The 12,112-nt window shown below is 38.0% G+C and overlaps 1 long non-coding RNA gene across 1 annotated transcript; it reads left to right on the plus strand.

The window, feature by feature from the left end:
• The first annotated feature begins 892 nt into the window (after positions 1-892).
• LOC306814162 lies at positions 893-1,351 on the plus strand. The gene is made up of 2 exons (XR_013777105.1): positions 893-954; positions 1,259-1,351. It is a non-coding gene; the product is annotated as an uncharacterized lncRNA (long non-coding RNA).
• Positions 1,352-12,112: the final 10,761 nt, after the last annotated feature.

Genomic DNA, 12,112 nt, shown 5'->3' on the forward strand with positions numbered 1-12,112 from the left:
TGTCACACTGAGGAGTCTAGATACTCCTTTAAATTTTGAAAGGTCTGATTTATTCCTGACACCTTTATAAAAGCTCAGAATGTGATGGCAGAGCCCCAGCCAAAAGTAGTTTGAAAAGTATCAAGAAACCTTCATAGTACCTTCAAAGGAGGCACTTAAAATGTTTCACACTGCATGTGTAGAAATGTAAGGGGGAATGACATGTCTGTAGTTTCTGATTCCCCATTTAGCATTTGAAAGCTAACATAGGAAGACAGCAAATATTCTGTTTGCAACAGGGCAATATTCAATTGTCTTTTAGGAGAGAAATGGCCTCTTCCAGCTTTTAAATATTACATTGAGGCAAGCCTTTTCATTTCTTTCTCCCACCAAGGATTGTCTTATTCCTGTAACTCCTGTTAATGCTTTTGCACACATGCACAATTAAAACAAATTTTTCAAAAAGCAGGTGCTCTAAAATCTATTTGAATCCAGCTGCTGATAATATGTAACCATAAAAAAAAAAAAAAAAACCAGGATAAACTTTAGAGCCTAACGTCTTTTTCTTAATCTAATGTATTTTCCTACTCTCTCCAAACTTTCCCTTTTTTTGGCAAGGTACTTTGACCCATTAAAAACAATTTGATTCATTTTCCATTATGAAAGGTAAAAGCCATTTGTATTCCCAGTCTGTTTTAACTGTATGTAACTTAGTCACTTGAAATGTAATCTGTTAAATGATTTCTGAGCTTGAAAAGCAGGTTGATATCTAGCACTCTCATGGCACTCCAGACCCCTTAGGATTTGTGTGTTTCCATGCAAGGGAAATAGCAAGTACCCAAAGTTAAAAGCAGACAATCTAATGGTTTCCTAGCTTGTTTGCTTTCAATATCTTTCAGGAATGAAGTGGAGGAAGCTGCTGAAAGGTGAATGGGAACAAAAAGAAATGTATAAAAGGGTTTATCATCATAAAAGGTGAGTGAAATAGAGTGGATGTTTCATGCTGTTTCTTGTGCAATTTCAACTTGCCATTTACCCTAGCACAAATGGATATGGGAACTGCCCTAACAGAAATTATTTTGGATCCTGTTGCACAATAAATTAGATAGTGTCTTGGATATCTGTGTCTAAGCTAACTTTTCTTTACCTCAGATGTTTTTGAAGACCTCTCCAGTAATGGTGAATAATAATAAAGTTCCTACACAGTCTTCCATTCTGCACGTCTGAGATCCTTCTTCTTGTAACTGTGACCTCTCGTATCCTTCTCTTATTGTTTTAGGGTATAACCATCTCTACATTTCTACAGAGGATTCTCCTTCCAGACTTCAGCTACTGAGGAATAAAAGACGATGTGCTGTGACCTTTTATACTAGCACTTCAGAGTCCCATATGAATTGCAATTACATTTTCTCTTTTTGGCATGTGTGGCCCCTCAAGGCTTTACACAGCTGATGATCTGTGGCAGGTCTCTCCTGAGTATCAGAAACAAGATTGCCCAGATGAACAACAGCTGCACATTCAAGTACAGAAGTATTTCTCATGCAAAAAGCTATAAGAATTCTTCCTGGAAAAATAAAAAAAAGCATACAATAAGACATTAGTTAGCAACAAAAATACTGTGTTTTTCAGTTGAAAACCCATTCCACTCCTACCTTGACAGTATACATTCATAATTCATACTTATTAAATATCTGTGGAAGCCAGTCATTCAGTGATCTAAGAAAAAAACATGGGGAGCAGCATATACAATGAAAAGTGTGGTGATTCATGTGTTTCTCTTGCTAAGAAAATTATTTCTTATTAGAAGACTTGAAATAAATGTATCTTAGAGAAGATAGATACTCAAATCTAGAGACAGGGGATATACTGAGCTACCTTGAGAATATCTAGAAGCTATATTCATTACTTATGAACATGTTTGTTAATAAACCTTCCAGTCAGTTTACTAACAAAACTTGAATGAGCATCTTGGTCTTGTGATTTTCTTTTGATTCCTGTTTTGTGAATTCAGCAGAATTGGGAGAAAAAAAAGTCTGTGCAAAAAAGCAAGGAGTTTTTTCTAACTGCTCTAAGAAGTCAGTGAGATTCAGAAACCTCACAAAAGAAGAGCTTTAAGAAGGATGACCATTAACACTCTAAGAAATTAAAACAGTGCTTCTCTTTGAACTTTTACATTTGGAAAAAAATATCCTCCCCGATTGCCCCGTTTGTATGGCTCTATGGGTGAAAAGTTTTGCCTTGCCATTAATCAACTTGCAATTGAATTGTCATCCATGATTTGTGATCCTTTGCTATCAGACCAAACAAGTTCTCAGTGTGCTGTAAAGCACATTTTAAAAAACTGTTTATCAAGTTTGCTTCCATCTTGATGAAGGAGAGTAAGAAAATGCCTAAAAATATTTTAAAACAATAATTTCTATTTTGTTTGTTTGTTTGACTTGCCACATCTTTGTGCTCAATATGACTTGTTTGTAAACAAATCTCTTGGCAGACAAAAACTGTAGATCATTGCAATATTTTAAGAAAAAGGGAGACATTCATGTCTACTTTATAGAGGTTTTGTGTAAATTATATTACATGGTAGATCTGCACGTGTGGAAAAGCAAAAGTCTGGAATCACTACAAAAATTAGGTGAAAAATATTTGCTGAAAAAGCAGGCTGCTTTTAGAAGTATCATTTGGCATTCATTTTTGACCATCACTTTTTAAAAACCTGGCTCCATTAGACTATCTTCAACATTTACCTAGTCTTCTGTGTCAACCTTGTGCAGACAAAAATACATATGCAAGGAGTCCTTATTTGTTTCTTAGACATAGAAAGAAATATAGCCTTTGAAGAAGCCATTGATGAAACAGTCTTATAAATTAAAACACCAACATCAACGAAAAAATCCGTAAGTAATCTGTATCCTGAAAATCCCCAGAAAACACCTGCCTGCTTTGCTTTCTTCACTATGTTCTATAATACTGAAAAATTCGTTAAATTTTTAGTATTTTTATTTTATTTGACTTGATTCACTTGATTATTAAAAGTATTGTCCAAAATCTGTGATTTGGATGGTAATAGAATCTTAATTTTCATGCAGTTTTTTAGGTTACTTAGCATGCAAATGCCAGGGGATGAAAACAGAAACTTAGAGCATGCATGTTACAGATGTTTAAAACAATGTTACAGAGCACATTAATATTTTTGGTGAAAGCTACTAGAATACTCTGCTCAGGCAAAAACCTGCACTATGATGACTAACATGATGGATCCACCCTGTACATGGTAAATTGGAAATTACCTGGAGCTGTGATATTACTGGATCTGCTTAACAGCTTATAAAAAACTCGGGGTGAGCAAAAAAGCAGAACATGATATAAGAACAGAGATAAAGCCATTTGAGTGAAAACTGGCACCAAATTAGAAGAAATATCGACTTTTTATAATTACAGTCTTTTATCTTATGTGAACTTCCAGCTGGCTAGGGAGGCCTGTTTATTAAAAAACGAGCAATCCCAGAAGAAAAACAAATTAAATTACAGGAAGCCACTTCTTACCAGTTTGAACTAGTTCTGTATTTTCTGCTGAAGTGATCAATTTTCTTTTATTCAAGTTATCAAATTACCTCCTCAGAGATTTTCAATTTCTTTGCAGCTGGTGGGTGCTTGGATAAAGCAGAGGATAGAATTCAGCTCACATTTTTTGAAGGGCTTTGGTATCTTTCAGGATAAAGAATTCAATGTAAATGTAAGATTATTATGTAGAAGAAGTGCTGTGAACTCGGAAAGCAATTAAAAAAGACAATGTGGAAATTATTATCAGGTTCATGAACAGAATAATGAAGGCTAATGCATCTTTTACAGGAATTGAAAAATGCAAATGAATAACAATGTTTATTTATAAACTATTATCAGTGTAGGCTGTGATGTGTTTGGAGATATAACATATTTTAAAATGAAAGACAAAATTGCTGGAGCATCTAAAAGAAAAAAAATATATACTAAATCCTGAATTCCAAGGTTATCATTTGAAATCTGTAGGGTTAATGACAGTCAAGGAAATAAATAATATGTTTATGCAAAAGCTTTTGGTTGGCTTAAATATTAACATGATATATTTTTATATGATATTGTATAAATTTTAGGAGAATAAAATGGAAATAAAATCACCTGTACAATATTCTCAGTGCTAATATTATTCTGAATGAGTCACCAGGAGAGATTTATCTGAGCTTAGCAATGTAACATTGTATCTGATATGGCTATAAAGATATTAAATGAAAGCTACACCTGTACTTTGGCAAATCTGTGCATACAAACTAATTTCTTTTTGAATTTTGTGAAACCTAATATTACTGAATTATATTAAAAATCAGAACACTTCTGCACAATATCTTTGTTCTCTACACCTCCAACATAGATGAGTGTATGGAAGGTAGAAGAAGAATTCGTCAAGGAGTGGTGGTGGAGGTAGTTTTTATATATTTTTCTCCCTGTGAATTTTAATTTTCTAAAATAATTTATGTGGATTGTGTACTTAGATCCATAGCCCTGTGCTAGGATATCCTTTTGGTACGTGAGGTTAAACTAATCTTAAAGTTATCTCACTCAAAATGTAGAAAGTTATGCTGGTCTGGGCTAGGGTGGACTTGCTTTTCGTCATGCTAGCAGCTTTGGCACTGTGTTTTGTGCTGAAAAGAGTGTTGATAGTACAGGGATGTTTTTATTTTTGTTGAGCAGTGCTTTCACAAGTTAGGTTGGAGGTTCACAAGCAGTTGGGAGAGGATAGTTGACACCAACTGACCAAAGGGATATTTCATACCATTATGATATTTCATGGCATTATGCTCAGCATATAAACTGGGGGGAGAAGGAAAAAAGGGATATTTGAAATGATGGCTTTTGTCATCCCAAGTGACTCATGATGGAGGCCCACTTTTCTGGGGACAGCTGGACACCTGCCTGCCCATAGGAGGGATGGTGAATTAATTAAATATTTTTATTTGCTTCCATGTGAGACTTTTGCTTTGCCTATTAAAATGTGTTTATTTTATCTACACCCATGAGTTTACTTTTACTCTTCCAGTTCTCCTCCCCATCTCACTGCAGGGGAGTGAATGAGCAGCTGTGTGAGGCTTAGTTTCCATCTGGGGTTAAACCATGAGAAAACCAAAACATCTGTGATGAGAGCTGTCTGTGGATGCTGCCAGTTTGCTTGTGGTCATTACTGAAACGTTGTGGAAATAAATGGAGAAGGGTAGTACCTTCCAGTACCTGAATGGAGCCTACAAGAAAGATGGAGAGGAACTATCTACAAGGACATGTGACATGATACATGGTAATGGCTATAAACAGAAAGAGAGTAGGTTTAGTTTAGATATTAGAAACAAAAATCCTTTGAGGGTTTTAAGACACTGGAACAGACTACTCGGAAAAGTTGTGGGTGCCCCATGCCTTGAAGTTTTCAGGACCAAGCTGGATATGGCTTTGAGTAACCTGGTCTAGGGGATTGGAGCTAGAATCTTTGAGGTTCCTTCCAACCCAGGTCATTCTGTGTTTCAGTGATTCAGTCTGGAACATTATGGTTTGGATAGCTGATGTACTAATGGGTGTGCTGGTTTCACATGGGGTGTGGGAGGTGTTGGAGGGAAGAGCACAGGGCCCAGAAACAGGAGGGCTGTCCCCTCTCTGGGAGCTTCCCCTGTGGGCTGTGGGGACCAGTCAGAGGGATGATTTAGCAGTTAGCATCCCAAGTAACCAATGAAAAGTTATTTCGCGTTCATAAATCACATTGGTAAGGCTAACTCGCTCTCTTTGGCCTTCTGGCCGCAAGGCCGATAGCAACCCCCAGGGCCCTGCGCAGCTCCGGGCTCGGTGGGGCTTCGGCTCAGCCTGGCTTGGCCTCTCGGCTCTGCTCAGCTCAGCTCCTGGTTCAGCCCGGCTCGGCCTCTTGACTCTGCTCAGCTCAGCTCCTGGTTCGGCCCAGCTTGGCTCCTTGGCTCTGCTCAGCTCAGCTCCTGGTTCGGCTCAACTCTACTCCTCGGCTCTGCTCAGCTCAGCTTCCGATTCAGCCCAGCTCGGCCCCTTGGCTCGGTTCCCAGTTCAGCCCGGCTTGGCCTCCCAGCTCCGGGCTCGGCTCCCAGTTTCTTTCTCCACGCGGCATGGCCGAGTGGGAGATGGGGAGCCACAGAAGCCTCTCCCTTCCCCCTGTTCTGAGAGGAGAGGCCCCCACCTGACCACGTGGTGGAAAGAAGTCCAGCCTTTTCCATGTGGTCCTAGCGCCCATGTTTTTCCCAGCGCGGCTTGGCCCAGCTCCTTCGCTTTCTAGATGCAAGTTTAACCCTTTTAGGCCTGGATGAGACTCTAGATTTCCTGAGCTCCCTGGAATGAAAAGAATAAAGCAAGAAGTCTACTGAAGTCAGTGAAATGGAAGGTAAGTTTTCCAGATGGGAAGACATTGAAGAGATGCCATTGATAAGTAGCTGAAAACCTTTTTTTGTGGGCTATAAGGGAACTGTGACTACACTAAAATTTCTTTAAACTGTGAAATATACTTGGGGAGGTTTTAAGCTCTTGAAAAAAGAGGACCTTTTGCCTTGAGGAAATGGGACTCTCTGTTTTGGGACCGGAAGTATGGACAGAGACATTTAATAGAAAAAGAGATGAAGAGAATTTTGTTTTTCAGCAGACTGCCTTTGAAAGTAGTACCCCAAGTGTGCAGCACAACCCGTCACACAGCTCTGGAGGGACTGTGGGGATGGGAGGACATAATGGTTTGCAGATCCGGGCAGATGCAGATTGTGAAAGTGAAGACACCCCCTGAGCCTAAACCAAAAAAGGTATCTTTTCTCTCTAAAGTGAACTGAAGTTGTTATTTAAGTAGATAACTGACCGAAGCGTTCTCTGTATGTTGCTGTTAAGAATTGTGGAAGGGGGAGGAGGGAATAAACTAGAAATCTTATTCTGAATTGTTTTTTTGTGTTATTAATAAATTTCTTCTTATACCCTTTTAAGTCTGCCTTGATTTTGCTCCTAAATCCTATCTCTAAAAGAAATTAAATATATTAAAATTGGTAAACCCATGTCAAACCCCAACAATGGGCAAAAAGACTGAGGGTTTTGAGGACAGATGGTTGTTGTTGTCATGCTCTATCTAGAGGCCAGTTAAAAGGAATTTCTTGGGGATCTGTCTTGAACCTATTTCCTTCAATTTATCTGTGGGTGTGTCCTCACAAAATTTATGGTTGAACCAAATTAGGATGTGGTTAAAAATAGATTCTTAGAGATCCATAGAAAACTTGAAGGAATGGACCAAAAGGAGTGCTGTTAAATTAAACAAGGATAAATGTAAATGTCTGTAACAGGTATGGACTAATCCCTCTGAATGGTACAAAGACTAGCCCTTTATATTGCCTGAGCATTGACTGACTGATGAGCAACTGTTGAAAAGGCCCTGGAGATACCAATGGATAGAAACTGGATCAGAAACATAGGCAGTAAGTAGATTGAAGAAGTGCTCATTTTCCTTGACAATTTTCTTGACACATTAGATTACCTCTGGAGGACTATATTCAGTTTTACAACTGTCATTCAGATAATTTGTGTCTTGGAAGAAGTTTAATTTACTTGAAGTAAATTTAAACAGGCAATTACAAAATCTCAAATAATAACACCTCTTTTGTTTTAGTTAAGTAATTAGTAGCATTTTAAATGTAATCTGTCTGTGTCTCTCCTGCTTCCTTACTGCATGGTACTTGAATGGTTTTTGACTGTTTTATTATGAAACCAACCAATAGCAAACAAAACATTCAAACTTGAGATAACATGAGCACAGTAAAGTAAAATGCAAAGGTGATGGAATAAAAGCATGATACATTATGTAGGAAAAATCATATTCATAAAGAAGAACAGTGAATGAACTTAGCATATCTTAACAAAGCAGGTAAAGCAAACAAAATATTTGTCCAAATCAGCCTTTTCAGGAAACTTCAATACTGAATGTTTAGGTCTTTTTTAAATCCTAGTTTCCTAAACAATGGAGAAGGTCTATGGACTGCTCTTTAATTAGATTACCGCTCCAAGGCGAGCTCCATGTCTAACAGGAGCCAACATTGTACTGTTGTGGCAAAGAAGGTTAACAGTATCCTGGCCTGCAACAGGTAAGGTGTTGACTGTGGCCCAGGAAGATGATCATTCCCCTCTACTCAGCTCTAAGATGGTAAAGGGACTGCACTGTCTCATCTGAGCCAAGTTTGAGATAGCTGGGCTGTTCAGGCTGGAGATTCAGGGGAAATATTGTCAATACGTGCAAATACCTGAACAGTGGCTGCAAATAAGACTGCACCAGGCTCTTTTCAGCCATGCCCAGTGACAGAACAGGAGGCAATGCCTGAAACACAGGAAGTTTCATCTGAATGTCAGAAAGCACTTTTTCATTGGAAGGTGACTGAGCACTAACACAGGTTGCCCAAAGCAGTTGTGAAATCCTCAGAAATATTCAAAAGGCATCTGGATGTTGTCCTGGGCAACATTTTCTAGGTGATCTTCCTTGTGCAGGGGTGATTGGACAAGATGATGTTCAGCAGCCATTTCCAACTTCATCCATCCTATGATTCTGTAATAAAAGCAGCGAATCAGTAATAAAAACCAGCTGCTTTTCTAAAGAAACAGAAAATTTTATAATTTTGGCTCAATTTTATAAAATTTTACTTGAATTTTTCTTCTGCAGATATTTAATATTTTTTGTTTACCTATTTATTTATTTATTTATTATTTATTATATATTTTTAGTGACACCACTCACTTACAGAAGGAACCTACCTCAAGAAAATATTAGCATTTTTATTAGCTTTTTTTTTTTTTTTTTACTTTAGAGATGTATATACCTTGGTACAGAGACACATTATAAAGATCTCTGAACATCTCAGTGGAATTGTGAGTGGCATCATTCATCTTAGTAATGATGTATCATAAAAGAGGCATGTATAAATAGGTGTAAATCTTTAGGCAAGTTTTGTGAAGAACAGAGTTAGCTTTTATATGAGACTCTAAATTCAAGACCTTCATAGAAACTAGAGTGTTAAGTGTAAAAAGGCTATTGCCATCTTTGATTAGAATTGACAGATTTTCTCCTCACAGACATATCAGTTAATTTAAAATAATATTTTTAATTGCTTTGGTTTTATGCAAATAAGATTAGTTCACATTTGATTAAATGTTTAATATTTATAAATAGCAGGAAAATACTTCTCCTGTATTTGTACAGAAAATAACAGAAATATGCTGTTACAAATATTAAATTTTTAGCTCCCTATCCCCACCAAAATCCGCTGTAAATGTCTAGATTCTGTCCTTAAAAATGCTTATTTCATTTCATTTTTTCAGACCAAGGGCCTGATAGTTGCATACTTTTCATGGATGAAATATTTGCTAATTAATTCCTTCCTGCAATTCTAATTTAAACAGCCTAGTTCCTTATATTATGCAACACAGTTATTTAGTGCAGCTATACAAGAAGCAGTTCACAAGGAGTGATCCTTGTGTATAAAAATTACATCTTCAAATGTGCCTATATCTTGTATGTGAGTTTAGCATAACACCAACACAATTCAATTAAAAATCACAATGGCTTTATCACTGTGCTTAGATCAAAGAACAAATAGCTGTAAGGAATTCAATTAAAAATTACTGATGGAATGTACTGGTAGTATGTGTTGTTTAATATAGAGTGGTTTATCTTAATTTATATTTTGGTCTGTATTCCTCTATTTGTCTACACAGTAGTGTTTCTGAGTGATTAATAACTACTGATAGTATTCAGGCTTGCCTAACAGTGTGAAATTCAATTGCAGAAGCAGGTGTCTGTATTTCTGCTTCTCCCTTGGTCTTGCAGAACTATGGCTGAAGGTGTTATCACACAGTTTCTAGTACTTCAAAAATATTTAATGCATGATTCATTTTTGATTCCCTGTGAAGTGACATGGAGTGTGTTGCTTGGGCTAGCCAGTACAAGATGCCAGTCTTAGAAGCACAGAGCTGTTTGGGTTGGGAGAAGTCTATAATCAGCTTGTCCAACTCCCCTGCCATGGGCAGGAACACCTTCCACTAGACCAGATTGCTCAAAGTCTGAGCCAGACAGAACTTGAACATTTCCAGTGATTGGGCATCCACAGCTTCTCTGGGTAGTCTGTTTCACTGTCTCACTATCAGCACAGCAAAAAATGTCATCCTTATGTTCAATCTAAAACTCTACTTTAAATTTTAAAACTATTGCCCCTTTTCCTGTCACTACGGGCCTTTGTAGAAAGTCTCTCTCCATCTTTCTTATGTAGTTTTTTTAAGGGTTTAAATATTGCCATAAGGTCTTTCTTAAGCCTTGTCTTCTTGAACAACTCCAATAATTTCATCACCTGAAGAGGGCCTACAAGAAAGTCAGTGAGGGCTCTTTTACAAGGGACTTTAGTGAAGGGTCATGTCTTCAACCAAAAGCAGGTAGATTTAGGTCCTGTAATACTTCTTTTCTAGTTGTATTTTACTGGATTAAGAAGATAACCTTGATATATTTCAAGGGTCTCCTGGATGGCTTAAGTCTTGGTATGCTGTCAGGATGGCTGAAGTCTCCTGATGGTATCAGAGCCTGAGTGTGTTTCTTCCTGACATAAGTTTACATCATCATACACCCTTCTAATGCACAGCGTGCAGCAAACAGCAGCTACAAGATTTCTTTTGTTAGCTTGGCCTTCAAATTTTTACCCATAATTCTCAACCCATCCATTGCTGCTTTTCAAAAGCAGCTTTGTGCATTCAATCCATAGTTTACAGACAGGGCAACCTTTCTACCTCTCCTTCTTTGTTTGTTGTCTCTGAATGGTATATAGCAATTTTTTGTTACCCATTGGTTTAATCCCAACATCATGCAACCACTAAATCACACTCTGATCCCAGTGGAACGCAGACAAGAATCAGAAGTAAGACTTGTAGGTTGAGATACAGTTAAATAATTGAAAAAACATGGGGATGATTATGGTGATAATTAATCAGTAAAAAAAAAAAAAAAAAAAAAAAAAAAAAATAGAGAAAACCCAAGGAAAACAAGTGACTCACAATACAGTTTCTCACTTCCTGATAACTGATGCCAAACCTCCATAGTGCATTGTGATTAGCCCCTGTTTCAGGTAACTCCCTCAGTTTAGATACTGGGAATGATATTCTGTGGAGTGTGTGTCACCTGCCCTAACCATGCACACTCCCAGAATTTTGTTCACTTTTTTACTTCCAGAGCACAAGACACTGAAAAAGTCCCTGACTAAAGGCAAGCAGTGCTTAGCAGCAACCAAAACATTTGTGTGTTTTCAGCAGTATTCCTATACTAAATCCAAAACACAGCACTGTACCAGCTACTGAAAGAACTAAACTCCAACCTATTTGAAATTAGGACACCATGCTACGTGCACTGGTATAGAGACACTTTTAGAGAAACACACCATATTTGAGCCCCTGGCCACACCCTGAGCCACCAAATCATTCACTCAGTCTCCCTCTCCAGCAGGACAAGGGGTAAAAATAAAATGGACAAGATCATGGGTCATGGTGTAGACAGAGAAATCACCCATTACTGTCACAGGCAAGCCAGACTTGACTTTGGGGAAATTAATTTAATTTATTGCCAATTAACATAAGAATAAGATTGTGAGAATTAAAATCAAAACTAAAACCACCTTCACCGTCCCACTCCTTTCTTTCCAAACTCAGCTTAAGTCATGACTCTTCTTTGTCCTCCCAAACATTAGAAGTGCAGCAATCTGTCTCCCCTACTTCTTCCTCCTCACACTTTCCTCCTGCTGTAGTGTTGTGTCTCTTCAACAGAATACATTCCTTCACAAATGTCTCCAATATGGATCTTGGACTGCAGTTCTTCAGGAAGAGTGTGGGTCCCCATGAACCAAAGTTTCTGTCAGAAAATCTGCTTCTTTGTGGGCTTCTTCATGGACTGCAGTTCCTGCCAGGAGCCTGCTTCAGCTTGAGCTCAGGCTGCAGCCTCTTTCAGGGCACCTATACCTGTTCTAGCATGCAGTCTCCACAGGCTGCAGGGTGGATATGTGTTGCACCATGATCCTACGATTGCAACAGAACCTCTGTGCTGGCACTG

This window comes from Erithacus rubecula, assembly GCF_903797595.1.
Source record: "Erithacus rubecula genome assembly, chromosome: Z".
Lineage (NCBI taxonomy): Eukaryota > Metazoa > Chordata > Aves > Passeriformes > Muscicapidae > Erithacus > Erithacus rubecula.